Source organism: Lepeophtheirus salmonis, chromosome 7 (assembly GCF_016086655.4).
Source record: "Lepeophtheirus salmonis chromosome 7, UVic_Lsal_1.4, whole genome shotgun sequence".
In the NCBI taxonomy this organism is placed as follows: Eukaryota; Metazoa; Arthropoda; class Copepoda; order Siphonostomatoida; family Caligidae; genus Lepeophtheirus; species Lepeophtheirus salmonis.
Genome location: NC_052137.2, coordinates 13608297 through 13627062, shown reverse-complemented (window position 1 = coordinate 13627062; position 18766 = coordinate 13608297). Strand labels below are relative to the sequence as shown.

The 18766-nt window shown below is 33.3% G+C and overlaps 1 long non-coding RNA gene across 1 annotated transcript; it reads right to left on the bottom strand.

Moving 5' to 3' along the window:
• Positions 1–5428: 5428 nt before the first annotated feature.
• LOC139906023 (uncharacterized) lies at positions 5429–6825 on the bottom strand. The gene is made up of 3 exons (XR_011781214.1): positions 6647–6825; positions 6172–6567; positions 5429–6116 (listed from the first exon to the last, which is right to left on the bottom strand). It is a non-coding gene; the product is annotated as an uncharacterized lncRNA (long non-coding RNA).
• Positions 6826–18766: the final 11941 nt, after the last annotated feature.

Here is an 18766-nt window from a genome sequence, read left to right as displayed (position 1 = left end):
CAACCAAAGCGATGGTCTTTATTTGAAAAAAGCACTTGTTCAAGACCATTATTTTTCAGATACAGAAGGAATTCATTATAATAGCTCCAATGTTTGTGATTATATTTTGGAGCCACTAAACGAAGTATACAGTCCAATGCTTATCCTGCAACAGTTCCATGCATGGAATCAAAATCCAGATCTACCATAAAGTTCTTACAGAGATCGCTTCTAAATCCATGTCTCTCTCAATCATGGAGAGTCTTATATTCATGGCTGAACTGAATCCCAGTGTGGTGTGAGTACTGGAGAATAATTGACCAGCTTGAGTTTGAATATCAAACATGTCTGACAGTATAGCGGCAAAACCTTTAGTGTGAAGTGTTGAATCGGTCATGTGGGCATCAACCATTTTATATGCATACTTCCTTCGTATCTTCACCTATAACAGTGCCTAAAATTTGAAAAAATCAACTTGCACTGGTCAGCTATACCCTCCTTTGATTCTCCTTCTACTCTTATCAAAGCAACGGAAAAGGAACATTTTGACCAATGTGTATGCCTGCAACAGAAAACTTCCCAACACCCCCTTCTTTGTTGTACTGTCTGTGGCATGAGTTATCATTGAACCAGATTCAGACGCAAATTGTATTCTCTATGCTATCAAGGCAAGACTCTATCAATTCATTGACATGTCTCAGATTCCTAGGATTAGGTAGTGTATCAGGATCAAAACTTTGTTCATTTTCTTCAAGTAATTTACATTTTCTATTAAATAAAGAGTTATTCACTTTCACAAGAGCTTGAGAAGCTTCAGATATAGAGAAACCTTGTCCTTTCAAATCAGCCAAAGACTCATATATCTTATCTGTTACTTTTCTTTCTGACACTCGCGCACGCTGCATGGAAAGTAGAATAATATCTTGGGATGATTTACTATTATTAGTGTGTCTTCTTCTTAGCTGTTAAAAGTATTTTTACATTGGTTTGTTGTACGTTTTCATCATTGAACTGAGTTTCAATGACTCATTTATTCTGTCAGGATCAGTTGCAGCTATATCAAATATCTTATCTCTCTTCTCTCTAAGCCCTGTATAATGTTCTATTGCCTTTCCAGATTTTCTTCCTGCTTGCCACCTTTTCTTGCCTTCCAATAAAAAAACAATCTTTGCCAATCTTCTTCCAAATACCAGCGGAAGTTATGCAGTATGTAGTGTCATGAAACCATTTACAATAGACCAGATTTTTTACATCATTTACAGCCTTTTTGTTAGGTTGGTTGGCCTTTCCACTTTCAATCAGATGCCTCGAAACACTTATGATATCAGCATTTTTTTCTAATTCACAACCTTAGACACACTCAACAACTGAGTCTAGATGGGAGATATTTATAATTATTAGTTAAATTTATTAACTAGTTAATAATTAAGTACTCCCTACTAGGGAAGCAATTTTAATGGATTTATATCAAAACATTTAGTCTATTATTTGTGAAGTAGCTTGGTAGTGGGAAATTTTTTTTTCAATGACTATGTAAAATACATTTTTGGAAATGTTTTTGGAGTAGTACAGGATGGCATTGGAACAAGCTTGTTTTTTACAAGTTGAATTTTATCATCCCATGCTATGGACAACTAGAATAAAATCTAACACGCGTTAAGGTCACTCATATTTTACATGAATTTGACATTTTGATACAAAGTTCAAATTTAAATCGTAAATTTAGTTCAATTAAATCAGGAATAAGAACTAAACCTAGCGTTAGGTTACCCATGAATAGAGTATCTGGTTCACTGTAACATGAATATGGTAAAAAGGTTATGGTCAAAAATGTTGGTGTTATATCGTTGCGTACATTATCATTCTGAGACGATATGGGTAGTATCATCGTGAAGCAATATCATTTTAGACAATACGATAATGATTAATTTCATTGCAAGACAATATTATCATATGCAATTTTGTTGTAATTTATATTCTATTCGGAGGATAAAACTATTGAATGATGAAGAAACATACCAGGACAGAAACCCTTTCTGGGATGCTAAAATACACCCTGGCCTCTAAGCTGTGTAGGTGAACTGCTGGTCCCAAGAAAGCTAAATTTATCTGCCACCGCTTCCTTGAGCATCAAGGACCCCTTCTAGTATCCCCTAATACCCCCCGCCCCTCAGTGCTAGACCCAAGGTAGTTTAAACTCCACTGCCCCTGTATCTCTAAGAAACAAGGAACAAGTAAACTATAATGTACCTCAGCCCACAGCTCACCTACATAACCTGTGGGCCAGGGTGTACTTGAAGATATTACAAGGGTGCCGGATCATGGAAGCCCTCTTTCAGGATACCGATCTCCCTTTTTTTATTACCTAGATTGGGCATCCCATCTATTTCCCCATGGTGGAAGCACACCCTACTATGAGTATGCATTGCTTTTGACGCTCAAATTCTAACTGTTTACATATTATTCAAGCGTTGAACATACATTGTAGAATAAACAATATACCTATATATATTCTTTAAAATATTTCTTTTTCTATTTATTATTGAGAAAAATTAATCTTTTCTCAAGAAAAACAAGTGGAGAGGACTTATAAATACAAATATATATTATAAAACAACAAGCAAGTCAAAATGCTCTAAAACATCATCTGAAGATGATGTGGAAAATGCAGAAACATTAATGATAGGTGATGAATGAAAAGATAATACCTACGCCAACATACCTATTACTTTTGTAGTTGTAGAGAATGAAAATGAAAACAAGGTTTGTTACGATTTTAACAGAAGTATCCATCTTATTCATTAAGACTCTTACAACAACCATCCATTTTAAGCTCCGTGTCTCCGGCTATTGATAATTTAGTAACTCTGAATACCTGGAGCTAAACATTTTTTTTCAAAAATATTCGAATCCAATTCCACACCTCTGACTAAGTCATCTAGCATTTTTGATTTTTTTTTTTCGGATCATAAAACGTGTTATAATTAGGCGGTTTTGTAACAGGATTGTAGTACAAACTAATAAAAAAAGCATTTAAAAATCAAATTATTTTATTAATAAACAAAACTGCATTCGAGTACAAAAAAGTAAATAAAAATCCATAACATACGACAAAAAAATGCAAAAATCAATACAATTTCCGAATAGGAGTCCAATGTAAACGATTCATTCTGTTGAATTCCTATAATTCAATCACATTTTTTTCAAACAATGTAATCGATTACAATCCCGTATATATTTATTTGTTATAATATCATCAGCTAATTAATTAGAAATGAGTGCATATGTTTGAATGTGAATATTTTCGAACTTTTAAAAAATGACAACCTTAAGTCTGAGATTTATAAAAAGGGAAACTTACTACAGAATTTGACATTACTCAATGTATCTAAAATAGTGTGTGTCAGTTGTCGATGTCTATCTCACAGTAGAGATTAAAAATCTAGTAGAATCGTTGATTCTCCTAATAGAAATTATAATCCTAGTCTCTCCTGGGACAAATTACAATTTTACTTAAGGAGATTGAATATTTGAAGAGGTTGCGTGTTTTCGAAAATATGACGTCAATTCATAACTAGAAGAAAACTTAAAGATGCTATATCATTAATGATTATTTATGGGATATGGAATATTTAAGGAATGTTGAACTGAGGTCAACTAAAGTCAGCTTGTATTCCTTAATACCAATTTGGATTAAAATTAATTTGATCCAAATGAATGCAGCAATGTAATAATAAATGATTCACCATATTTTTTAAATGTATATTTTATATATATTAAATAAATTTATATCTAATACGTTACAATTTAATCTTTAAGAATCGGTTATTTGATTTAATACAGGTTTTTTTAAATATCAGTTTGAATCATGCCTCTTTCTGGATATTGAGAATTGAATAAAAAATCAAGTAGAATCAATAAATGATTCTGAACCATGCCCCAAGTTTTATATTTTATATAGTTGTTTATATTGAACGATTAACTTCTAATGATTTCATACAGCTTCTTTTAATAGAAGTAAAGGTTAAATATATCACAATTTACTGTATTATAAAATAGAAGGGGGTTTCTGACAGCCTATCCTTGTATTTATATAATGCACCTACACAAATACTTATTTGATTCGATTTGGAGCTCAGTACAGTGTTTGTGATGGCTTATGGATCTGAAATAGTTCTTTGTGCAACAATTTGTTTTTTCTCAAAATGGAAATTGAGGATTATATTTTCTCTACGACTTACGGAAGGAACTTTAATGAAACTTTTAAAATTCAGCATTATAACTTTAAAATTAAAACATCCCAATCCCTTAACTAATAGTATAGTCAATTTGACAAATATCATTTTCAAATGGCTAGATAGGTCACAGAAATGGTTTTTGAAGACTTAAATTTTTCAAGCATCTTTTTTTTTTTTCATCTATACACAACAGATCATTCAAAATATGTAATAACCTAGTAAACATGTTATGATAATTATAGTTCATATAAAATCTTGACTTTAAGTATATTTTTTTCATTTATATTTACAAAAACAAGAATTAATATAATCAATTTCGATTTGCTCTTTAAGAAGGAAGTTCCTTATAATTTCATAGTTCACGATGTCCAATGTTCTATCCTAGGCATGGACTTTCTGAGTTTGAAATTTAATGTTAAATAAAAATTATAGTTATTATTATCTTAGTATATGATATTTAAACCTTAACCCGGAAACTGAAGATCTTATCCTATTCAATCCTCAAAGCTCGACAACTCAACAGATCCATCGGCTTTTTGTATTTATCAACCATATGTTTTATTTCAGAAGTGTCTTGAAACCATGTTTTTACTTCCATTCGTTAGGATCCAAAATCATCTGAGTAATATGAAGATGGTTAATTGCTACAAAGAATTGACTTGTTTCTTAAGGCACAGTGAGGGAAGCACATGTAAAGGTCGAAGAGAGCACAGCACAATCTATGATTGTGATAAGTTAATGATATATTTAGATTTATTTAATATGATATATCATATTCAGAGATCTATACAGACTTTTATAGACGAGGTCTCTATCTGGATCTAGTTCTATAACTCTAGTACAATCCTCTCCATGGCCTCTTGATGAAAAAATGGACTGCGTATGAATGTCAATGATTCTTCGTAACGGACCATAGTAGTAGTATGCCGTGATTCCTTCAAAATACTTTAAACCCCACGTATTGAAGTTTGAACAGTTGTGATTAGATGTGAAGTAGATGGATTATATATTCTAGAAATCTATTATGAATTCCAGCATGATCCTATGAATGATGATGATTGTTGTAACTTGTAGGATTCTATCCATAGTTGTGCTTAAAGCAGGGGAGAGTAAGTGATCCTAGAGAAGAAATTAGGGCCCCGAGAAATTTTCTTATAATTATTGTTTACGTCTGAGATCTAATAAAGAGGGATGAAACACGCCTCACACTCTAAAATTGCTGTGGGGAAAGAAGAAATTATTTTGTTCTTTGATTTTTCCTTATTTGAATAATAATACTTAATAGAATATCCCTCCAAAGAGAAGGTGAGTTTTACTTTTAGGATTTATAAGCTGTTATTATAAAAATAAATGTATAATTTAAGATAAATGGTCAATTATTGACAGAGGTGGGAACTTGGACACGAAACTTGCGACTCGAGTTGGACGTGAGTCCAAAGTTTGAAGACGACCTCACAATCAAAGACTCGAGACTTGACTTGTACCCGATAGCTAAGTCCTTTGACTAGTCTTGGACTCCAAAGCTAGTATTTTGCAGACTCAGGAGAAGTGTTGACACTATGGACCCTATATTATAGTAATGGACTTGAAATGAGCTTGAATGACATCTGAGGACTTAACGAAAATATTGAAGGACATTGCCATAGCTTAAGATTCGACGTGGACTTGCAGTATGAGGGTTTCCCTACTCAGATTAAGGATTTATCGTTAGCTGCAGGAATGGAACCGACACTCTTAAATCTTTGGAGGCTATAGATTAAAGATATCTGTAGAAAGGATTAGATACCTACTATAATTCAGTGTGGAATCATTAGATTTTTAAATTAGGACTTTGAAGACGACCTTTCGGAAAACAAACCCTTCCGTTCTACATGCCATGGCCTATTAAAAAGAAGCAAACTAAAAAATAGAGTTCCACCTATTTTTGTAGTTAAAACACACTCTTTAATCTTACACAAGGTGAAATACGAATTTGGCATCTTCTGAAGCAAGGTGCAATAAATAAATGGAATTATTAAATGAAAAAACAGACACGTTCACTCCTCCACTTTTTTGACAGAGCATTTAAAAAAATCATATGTATATTGTTATTGTTCCCTAGCTTGTCTCCAAATCATGCCAAATATCAAAGATTTATTTATTGAAGGTTTCCCCTCAGCAAAAACAAGGTTGTGTGATTTCAATCTCTGTGCTTCATCCCTCTTCATTATATCCCAGTTTACGTAGATTAGAATTGAAAAAGTGGAAGGGAAGGGAAAGAGGATAATGAAATGGATGACTGTCGATGGATGGTAAAGAGTAGAAGACGATGAAGAAGAGGAAGAGCAATTACGGGAATACCTTGTATCTCCTAAGAAGAAAAAAAATATCAACGGATTGGGATTCAAATTTCTATTCACTATCAAAGTTAATAGAAATACAAGGTATACCATAACGAATCTACGACATATGTTTGACTTCCACCACGCTTTTAAGATTGACGTCATAGTAGATGAGTGCTTGGGTGTTTTGTCAATATCTGTTTTTCCTGCCCAGCAGCCGATACAATAGATTAAATTGAAAATTCTAGCAATAGTGACTTCATAGACTATAAGTGGTTGCAATTTTTGGCAAAATCTGCCTGTCTTGCCCTTTGTCGGTACAATACATCAGATTGAAAATTCTAGCAAGCCCGATTATATGATGGTCTAATCCAGGGTTAATAGAAATTGTATTTCTATTAACCTTGCTCACTATTAAAGATTTATCATGACGTCATTTCTAGTCCTTGAACACAATAAATCATTCGTATACGTCGCCCATCCATCACTCATCTCCAGTGCCGACTGCCCACTGTCAAGCCTTCCCCCTACAGCCCTACACAAAAACTACTAAATAGTGTTGAAACATAAACCGTATTACGTCACTATATATCCTTCTTCAAAATGGGAATGAAATGTACGGGAATGAATTTACTAGGAATGAAATTACTTGCCACGGTACCATATCGGGTATGACTTGGCGTCATATTTTCGAAAACACGCAACCTCTTTAAATATTCATGCTACTTTCTCCCTCAGTAAAATTGTAATTCGTCCTAGGAGGGAATAGGATTGTAATTTCTAATAGTAGAATTATTGATTCAAATACAGACTACTTAAAATGGCTGTTTGAAGCAAACAACTAACTCATAAAGGATTATAATGTAGTTCAAAACCTTAATAATATGCCTTGTAATAGTTTAGTGCCGCATAGAGACTACTCCTAGATAGATACTATCAAAAGAGTAGGTGTTCAATTTTTTAGCGATTTAACCTGTACAGTTTTATAAGAAACACATCAAAGATAATTGATCTTGATACGATCATTCACCAAAGTGTGTTGCATTAATTTATTTTTCTAAAAGTGGGTTTCATAGAAGAGCTCCAATGAAAAGTACCTCCAAAATTACGTCCTTTTTTAAACGAAAAAAGAAAACAATTAAGATTTCATAATTACAATTAAGATTGTTAAAGGGCTGATGAAGACAAATTCGAAGTGAGTTTCATTCACAAAAGTAATTATGATTCAACCTTATCTTCTCGATGTAAAGCTCCTAATATCAAACCCCATCGTTTAATCAACCTTGCAGAGGATAAATAAAGTATTTTGAATATACTTGATTTTAAAAGTGATGACCATGAAGATAACAATTCTAAGAACACAAATTTACTTTCATTTTACCATTCAAAAGGTTCTGTACCTGTAGAATTGATTGAAGAATCTTTTACACAATTTTTTAGATGTAGCAAATTATTTACGGGAAACCTTAAATGATAATAGTAGGGAATTATTATTGAAAAATGACATTACGCCAAAATCTTCCTACATATTTTCCACGCATGAAATGGATCTCAAAATAGGAGATTCAATTTCAACTGGCTCATAGAGTTTCATTGGCTTGTTTATTCTTAAACAACGAATAGAGGATTTTTTCTACCATCCTTTCTATTTGCAAATGAAAACCTCATAATATCTGGAAAGATAATCAGAAGTTTTGGACAATTAGTTGAGAGCCCATTTGTTGATATCAAGTAAAAGAAGGTTTACATGGAAATCATGAGCGAACTGATTATCATTAAAGCTGAATACTATATCTTTCTTTATTTCAGCAACCAGGAGCAAGAATTGATATAACCTTGCAAAATATAAAGGATGAACAATTCAAAAAGAGTAAAAAATTGTTCCAAAGTTTTTAGCCACAATCTTCTTCCGTTGTAGACAAGGCATCCGTGGTCTTTTAAGTTGTTACAATTCCAAAGAATATTTTTCTAATTTGGGAAATTTTAAAGATTTTCTGTAGTTTCGATTGGAAAATGATGTAAAACAACAAAATTGTATTAAAAGTTGTCTAATGAATGCAAACTACACCAGTGCTCAACTACAAAATGAATTGATCGATATCATTGGGGACTAAGGTCAACCATGAATGAAACCAGACTAACATCTTTGCCACTCATGAATATCCATAAGGAACCTTTTGAGGTGGTTTGTAAATTCACTACGCAATACTCAAGAAGACTATTTTCGTAGATTTATGAATCTGATTAAATAATTTTAAGCATTGTAACTTGTGATTGTTCCATTTATGTGTATTTACAAGGAATTGGAAAATAAAATATTATTTAAAAGGAAACAAATAGACAAGTATTCAAATATAGGATACAATGGATGACACTGAACTTTAAAAAAATATTTTGATCAATCCCCTTCCACCCCACAAAAAAAACCTAGAGGTGCCCCTGCTACATAGACAGAAGCATTTAAAAATATAACTAATTATAAGTAATAATCCTAGTATACGACTGAGTCTCTTCAATAAAAAAATAGAGAGTGCATCACTGACTCCAAATCGAATATTATTTTTATAATTAGTATAAACTATCCATTCATAAGTTATAATATATGTAAAATTTAATCATACTCAAATGTTTGAAATAATTATATGTAATCCTTTCAAACTTTTATATATAAATTAAAAAGTTATCAATTAGTTGATTTCGTATTATATGTACCTATATAATACTCATTCTAAGAAGTGAACATATATTTAAGAACCAAACATCCAACGTCATTTCCCTAAATACCAAAGAAAACTTCAGACATTTACCCGTTTGATAAAACAGAAATGAATCAACAACTTGAACTTCCTGAGCCCGAAGCGAAAAAGCGCAAAGTCCAAAAGAGAAGTCAATCTCAGTCAAAAGGTCGTGGAAAAGGTAACACTGCTGCTTCAAAAGGTAGAGGTAGAGGCAAAGGAGCTTCTGCATCAAGAGGAAGATCGGCTTCAAAAAGTAGAGGTAGAGGCAAAGGAGCTTCTACGTCAAGAGGAAGATCAGCTTCCAAAGGAAGGGGTCGCGGTAGAGGAGCTTCAAGAGGAAGAGGTCGTGGACGAGGTGGTAGAGGCAAGGCCACCACCTCTACTAAATCCCGTACTTCTACAACTAATCGCGGCACAAAAAGCAAAATAGGCGGAAGAGGCAAAAAATCTTAACATCTTAATCGGAGATTTCAACTCTTGAATCAATCAATATTTTGAATAAAATAATTTATAGTAAAAAATGTAATTGGCAAGTTGGCCAATGGTCAATGATTAAGCTAAATTAGAATATGACACAGTTATCTGAAGAATCAAAAATTATTTAATAAATGTACAATTCAATTGTTAAAAAATAATAATTTTATTGTTAGTATGTATTTAGGTTGTGTCCCAAGGTATATAAAATAAAATACTATTTCTTCAAAATCTGACATGAAAATATGTTTCCCTCTGTTTTATTTCCATTTGTTCCGTTTTTTATCTCAGCTACACAAATATGAAACATAGGTTTCCAACTTATTTGATGAGACATAAATATTATTTCAAGGAATTGATTACTTACTACAATATCACTTATAATTTGCATCAGATATTGTCAGAAGTATAATGTAATGGCTTCCCTTATAATAAAAAAGTTAAACCAGGAATAGTAAGTTCTTGGATCACAGTTTGCTTGTCGTCTATTTAAATCAATGCATACAAAATTAATTTTTCTTTAAATGAATAGACTTAAGTATCAAGGAAATTAGGAAAATTCGAATGCTGGTAAAAATCTGGGATAATTTGGAATCATTCTTCCTCAGGCGATGTTTCGCATATCTAATCATGTTAATTAGTATAATTAACATGATTAATCCTACAACTGGATCTCCCAAAGCGCATCACATGTCACATTTGATTAAAAAAAAATTGCAGTAGTTCTGTATATTCAAAAGTTGAAGGACCTAGATGAATTTGTGATACCGACAAAAAATTATTCATATAGTGAATCCACTTTTTAAGATTACAGTTTTGATGACGTCATTGAAACGACTTTTGGTCATAAATACTACATAAAAAATAATTTGACATTACATTTAAAAAATATCGCTTATGAAATATCGAGCAACCAATTTTATGATAAAGATAACTTTTATTTAAATATTTACTTTTTAAAATTAACTGACAACAAAAATACCAAAGTGACTATATATAAGGCATGCCGATAAGAAATGTACAGCAGAGTCTGGTTGAGGTTAGCTGACAACTTTTTTTGATGACATCACAATGGAGCCAAGTTCAGTGTTAATGACTAGTGTTAGATATTAAATCATATTATCCCAGGAATTATGTATTCTTCTATGTGTATTTGCGCTGTGGTAGCCTGTACAAATCCATCAGATGTCCTCTATTCGGTATATTTATTTGAAAATTTATGTTCTGACCTATTTTAGGGTTTAATAGTTATCCATTCTGATTAGCTTAAAATTAGAAGCTGCTACATGTTCCTCCAGCTAGGCACACAGCCAGTGGGGGAGGGGGAGTGAAGGAGTGAGTCCCCTTCATAATGAAAAGAAAAGAATAAGGGCTACTACGTCAGGATATGTTTCGAACGTAGTCTTCCTTGTTTTTAGATTTAGGTTTTTCCCCCCTTGACCGCTCTTTCCCTCGAGTCCTTTAGATATTATGGATTAAAATTTGTATTAATTTCCCTCTTTCCCTTCGTTATTTGTAGGTAATCTTATAAAACGGCATGACGGCAAAAATGTTCTTCTTCCACAAAAATTATCCAAATTGTCGTGATTAATTGACAAAAATTATTGATTTTTTTCTAGATTAATATTTATTATGGTATACAATTACTAGGATGTACCCAAATTATCTATTTTATTTGGAATTATTTTATTAATACATACTAAGACGACTCACTAATCATCTTCCTAATTTCTTTTTTTAATTCTTATTTAATATTTGTACGTTCTATCTTTTTTTTTTTTTTTTTTTTGATTTTTAATTTTTTTGATCATTTTCCAATCTACAACCTATACTTTTAAAAAAAAACTTTGAAACAAGGAGAATAGATCTTGTTTTATCACAAAAAGAACCAAATTATTAGCGAAAAAAACTTGCACTCGAAAGCCCAGGAATCTGGTCTGATCAGAATAAAAAATAGTAATAGGTACGTAACTTAGAATTCTGAAGAACTTATATTTTATGTCTAAAGTCTGTATTTGTCGCTGTTTTTGAAATAAATACACTATGTTTTTTATCGGCAGACAAACGTGCATCTACTAAATATAATATTATATTATAGTAGGTGTTGGTATGTCCGCGGATTAGTAAGTTTGTCTTCGTATTCTTAGTGTGTGTATAATAAAATAATTCGTAATAAAATGAAAGAAGAGGATTAGCAAGTTTGTTTTAGTATTTTGAGTATGTGCATTATAAAATAATTTGTAATAAAATATATAATTTTTGTACCTCCTCGTCTACTATAATATTATATTATAGTAGACTAGGATGTACCTGTATAATATATTTTATTACGAACTTTTATTTTCTTGTCCAATAGGCGTATCTATATTTCAAATTTTAAAATTAAAACATCACAAACTGTTTGTATCTGATTGTTTTTCCTCAGTGCAGAAGCAGTCATAGATGTTAATTGAAATCGATAAGGCACCGCAGGGCTCGGAACCTTTACGAACTTACCAAAAATTACTCCGAAACATTTAAAAGCAATTTTTTTTAATTTGGCTAGTTGAGCCATAAGTTTCGGCAGCAAAATCGACAATAATGTTCGCAACTCCAATGTCGTAAATGGAATCTCTGGTTGGAAATTCCGACTTAAGAGACTTTTCATGTAATTTAAGTATTTTCCAAACACTCTGTGAGAGTACTTGAATCCTATCTGAAAAAGGAAGACTGACGATGGGTCTCCTTAGCGAATACCTCTTATGTTGTGGAACTTAGCACTTTGACTTCCATAGCCTTTTTGATACAATGTTTGGATTATAAATTTGTTGGATAGCGTGTCATATGCTTTGGTAAAATAAACTGTCTGACGCCTGTAGGACTTGCACCTTAAGTCCTCCTTCACACAAGCCCTCACGGTCCACTCGGCCACACCCATGTCCCTCACCATGGCTCCCATGGAACGCTGGGGGTCCTCGTCGATGATGTCCCTGACCTTGTTGATAAAGGTGACGTCCTGGACAATCCTGGTTCTCTTCTCCTCTTTCTTCTTCATGTCAATAACGTCCATCGGGTCTGATGACTCCTCCGACTGCTTCCTGAGACTTCTGACCGTTCTAACTGGCATTGACAGAAGGCCAAAGATGTCAGCATTGCTTAATTTCATGTGATCACTACGCATAATCTGAATAGCAGCGCACCTACGATCTCTCTCATTGAACATAATGACTTTTCTTGGGCACTTAAAATGATGCTATAACTACAAGTGGTAAACAATAAGTGAAGCCTATAACCGGGGGAAAAAAACAGACGGATCAGACATCAGCTGATGGAGTAATGTCGTCTTTAAAATGCTGTAGATTTTGTCCACACACCTTGTATCAAATCAACAAAAGGTTTTCCAATCGTCAGGGTTTTAGAATGTCAGTATCATAGTTATATTTGAAAAAGTTACAGAAAAATGTGGCTGGATTTGGCCTACTGAGGCCAAAGTATAACAATTGCTAAAACTTGAGGAAAAAAGATTTAAAAAGTTCATAGTTAATAATTGCAAGCCCCGATTATTTTGAATTCCATCAATTTTCAATCTGATGTATTGTACCGACTGATGGGCATGACATGTATATTTTGACAAACTAGGTAACCACTCTTAGTCTATGACGTCACTAATGATAGAATTTTCAATTTAATGTATCGTACCAACTTCGGGGCAAGAAAGACAGATTTCGACAAAACACGCCACCATTCATGTACTATGACCTCAATATTAAGTGTGGTGGAAGTCAAAAGTCAAACATCAGTGGTACACACGTTATGGTATAACCTTGGATTTCTATTAACCTTGATGTTAAGTAATCCATGACTCATACTTAGTATTGATTTGACTATTATTTTTTTCTTTATAGAATGTGATTATTTAATACATATATGATAGCATCCAAATGGTTTTTTTAAATTTATTTTTCTATATTGACATCCGTTTTGACTTATTGATTTAGCTTATATCTTTTTCATTAAGTTAGAGTTGTAATTATTTATTTTAGAATCCATGGATTGTGGCTAATTTCAAATTTATTCAATCACTTGTTTGAATATTATCTAAGTTGGGGGAGAATGATATCGACGTTACTTTTGATTTCCATACTATGCATACAGTTTCATAATTAAGGAAGATGAAGTGCATCAGAAAATTGATGGTGAGGATTACAACAGTTTTTCCACTATTTTATTAGAAATAGATAGGGCCATTTTCGGAACTAAAATTGAGAGTGACAATGATAATTTAAATGATAACAATCTTTAAATGATTATCAATATTATTTTCCTAAGTCAAAAATACAACTTTTCTTCGTTCATCTGTATATATGCATATGATATATAGGTATAAATACTAATAACGTGTCCGCTCATTTGAGCAACATTAATTACAGTGAGTGTCATCTTAGCACCATTCATTTGAGCAAGTATTTATTTTGGGAAGCTTCATTTCAGCGTTGGTCATTTCAGTGGCATTTGTCATTTTTCGCATAAATTACGTAATTATTAAAAGTCATCAGTCATCGACCATCAGAGCGGTGTTCAAGATCAAATGAGAGAAGTCTGGAATCTCTGAGTCTCTTATCCGATTTCGTCCCAACTCCGTAAGTTAAATGGAGGAATGATTTTATGAGGGGTATGGAATTCAAACACTACTCCTTTTGGAGTTGGATCCCTTAAAAAAGGATGTGCATTGACCGATCATTTTCGTTGACCAATATAATGACAGTAAGTCTTTGACTCATGAGCCATTTTTGACTTGATTCAAAACTATATGTGTTGTATATTGTTTGATTTAGGAGAATGATTCACGGGAGTTGGGACAGACTCTTTAGTCACTCTGGTAGCTCCATTGAATTAAGAAATATTCACCATTCTTAAAGGAATAAATAAACTACAATAAGACATTAAGTAATCCATGCCTAGAAGTTGAAATAAACAAATAAATAGTTTTTATCATTTTGTTACAAAATGTACTTTGCCCTTATGTTGTGATTTTATGTCTCAAGTGTCTGCAACATGGAATACTAGATAGCAGAGGTTGAAGTCATCATACTACATGTCCAAGTTGAGTCTTAAGTCCAAATAATGTTAGGGTCCTTGAATATTTCCTTCGAATCCAGTTCAAGTTCTCAAATTTCATTTCAAGCCCATAAAAATCCATCTCGAATTGAGTTTTCCCCTATAAAAAATACTTGAAGGAGTACTTTAAAAAAAAAATTGAAACAAAATACGAGGAAATTTGTTAAGAATGTTATGAAATCCAATAAGGTATCATGTCTAAGTTAAGTCAAGTTTTAAAACTTCAAAATATGTCATCTAGTCCAAGTTTCTGCCACATAGTAGATTCATGGAAGTATCTCCTTTTTTATTTAAAATATTACAGTACATATTTATAAGTAATAATAGATTAATTTAAGAATATAGTATATAACTTCTAAATAAAGTATATCGAAGAAAGTTATATATCGATGAGTTAATAATTAGCCCTCCCCCCCTTGCCAAAAACAAAACAAAAAAAATCCAGCTTAAAAATTAAGGAGCATCACTTTTCACATTTATTAATATCTTTTTTTTTTCATTACACTTTAACAACTATATTTTTTAATTTTAAAAATTATTGAAAATTGAAATTTGTTCCATATTATGTTCCTATATTATGTTTAGAGATCTGGAAAAAAAATCCTTACCTGTGAAAGTGGATCACTCCAAAATCATGTTATGCTTAAAAAAAAAAAAACTTCAAGCTTATTTTATAATATTTATTAATAAAATAAAAACGAAAATCTTTATTAGGATATAGAGCAGCTATCTATTCAATGTAGCCGCCGACTGCGGTCAAACCCCGCACAATGCGGCTACGTAAACTGAGTACAGGCATTTTGGATCTGCGCTGCTTCTATACAACTGAATTTCTCCTTGATGCAGGTGATGAGAGACTGCTTGGTGTTATGGGAGGAACGGTTGGTCATGTTCTCCATGTAGGACCAGACAAAGTAGTCCAACGGGTTCAAATCCGGTGATGAGGGAGGCTAAGAGGAGAAGGGTACGAACGCAAAAGCATTGCTTTTCAGTCATTCTTGCGTCCGCTTAGCTTTGTGGGCCGGAGCCGAGTCCTGCTGCCACATCCACGGCCTGTCGCTGACAAAAGACTTGCCATGGCTCTCATGGAACGCTGAGGGTCCTCGTCAATTATGTCCCTGACCTTGTTGATGAAGGTGACGTCCATGACAATCCTGATGCTCTTCTCCTCCTTCTTCTTCCTGCCAACAACGTACATCGGGTCCAATGACTCCTCCAGCTGCTTCCTGAGACTTCTGACTGTTCTAACTGGCATTGATAAAAGGCCAAGCATTGCTAAATTTCATGTGATCACTACGCATAATCTGAATAGCAGCGCACCTACGATCTCTCTCATTGAATATAATGACTTTTCTTGGGCACTTAAAATGATGTCATCGCTACAACTACTAAACATTAACTGAAGCCTATGACCCGGGAAAATTTTTAACATAAAAACAGACGGATCAGACATCAGCTGATGGAGTAATGTTGTCTTTAAAATTTTTGTTCACGCACCCTGTATATTACTTTATTTTTTTATAGCTGTGGTAGCTTTTTCTTAATTTTCATAGAAAATACATGATGTATTTTATAAATATGTTTTATAATCACAAATTAGTTAAAATATTGCCTAAAACTATATTCTTTGCGTTGAAAAAATGACGCATATATCAACGGGTAGAACAATAAACTCAAACAAATTTCTTCTATAGACCAAGTACAACTCGTGAATGAGCTATGACAAAATCTCCTGCATCGTTCCCTGCTCAAATGGACTGCAACCTTCTTGAATATGGGGTCTGGGGTACCATTGAGAGGAAAGCCTGTGCCACCTCCCATGTGAATGTGGATGATCTTAGCTGAGATGACGGAGAAATACGCAAAGAAGACATGCAGGGCCTTAGGATCGAGGCCATGGTGGAAGCCAATGGTGGCCTATTTGATATTTAATTGCTTACATCAATTCTCATTGTCTTCCTACTTGTACTTTTTGAGAATCTTGATAAAGTTGGGTTCGCAAAAATTTGTTCACAATTTGCAGTAACACACTTTTCTTTTCTTTTTAGAGAATTTTCTGAGAATTAAGTATGCACACTCGTTACTACACAGGGTTTTTTTTGCAGGAAAAGCTAGAAAATCTCCCTAAAATCTGTTTGTATTGATTAAATCTACATAGTCTCAGGCAAGGTATATAGAATATGATTGATCTGGAACCCGAGAAAAACGAGTCAAGGATTGATTAGGAAGAATGTGAGGATGTTTCTTTATTAGCAAATGAATTAGCTTTGCACCCAGATTACATTGTCGGATATTTGACTAAGAAATTCACGTTTAAATATCCTGAATTTAGATGCAAGACATTGGAGTACCGATGTAAAGATTACGCTAATACTCCATGGATATCAACCTTTTCAAGAGGAGGCCTAACTAAGCCAACAGAGTCCTTTATAAAACAAATTAGAAAGTTTGAGATGATTCTTGAGGCCTTTCATTGTCCGGAAATATCACGCCAGCCTCAAATTATTAAATCCTTGATATCTGTACTTCAAACATCAGCTCCCCACTTTCCTTTTGAGGTCATTAAAAAGTATTGTCGATTAAGGACATTCATAAGAATTAAGGAGTTAAATGTACAAATTGATTTTCTTTTTAAATACAGAAATCGCAAGAAAATTCAAAAAGTTGTCACATAATTTATAGTTTTTCGAAAATGTTTATTAATTTATTAAAAATCATATTAAGCCTTCTGAAAAAGAATTTCTTTAGTTACTGTATAAAATTTATTATATAAAAATATGACATTAATAATAATTATTATAATTTGAATGTTATTAGGTAAGTTTTAATAAAGATTTATTCTGTAAAGACATTGAGCAAAACAATTAGGCTATTGAAATCAAATCCAACAATCTGTACACAGCTAATGAAGAAAGTTTGGGAAAAGAAATAATTTATTTTACCCTTTTTTCTCAATGGTCAATCGCAATTCCACATTACAAAGATGTCATAAGTCGTACTGGGCAGCGAACTCTCTTGACACGCTTGGACAGTCCTGAAGCACATACCTTCTATTCTATGTAGCTTGGCTGGGCCCATAGCAGTCTTGCGGTTCTATCGGTTCCAGTTCTTGAACCGCTTGAACCGGAACCGACAAAGTTGATCCCATATCGCTATATATTGCTTATCGGCCTCGGTTCGTGTGCTTTTGTCCCTATACAGAATATATGAAGAAAAGAAAATATATATTATAAAAAATAAATTGGCCTTAAGCAATAACTCAATTACAATTACAGCGTCTTCCAATGATATTTTTACGTTGCCAGGGCCATACAGATTTATCTGAGTTCCAAATAGCTAAGGACTTTTTATGGATCTGGAAAGGTAGTTTTAGGCACCAGACAGTGTAAATACAAGAGGGAAGGGGTGGGGTAGATTATGGATCCAGGTCCGTTACTAAGCTTGTCGGGGCTCCGTAATATGGTATTTATCATATTTCTTAACCCAGGTTTCCCAAACTTCACTATGCCCAACTCCCCCTACACTTATACATTTTAAACTGAGGCCCTCTTTATACGAGTTTTGAGGTCCCGGCTAGAACATGGAGCACTACACGCTCTGTGTATAAGGTAGATTTGGCCCTGTTTGTATCTAATATCCTTTCCTGGGTCCGAATTTTCTTACGACGCCCCTTGTTTTAAGTGCCTGTTACCAAACTGAGCCTGTATAAAAAGAACCGAGACCAGAACCAAAACTGATAAAGATGAACCGAGACCCAACCCGTTGAAATGAAAGAACTGAAACCGGGACTGATATAACTGCTGGACCTGAACCGGGCACAACCTTGGACTGAAAAGATTTGAATATACTTTCCCCAGTTGGGATAACAGATAGTATATCGATGAAGTTCGATTTCTGTATTTGTTCATAAAAGATAGTT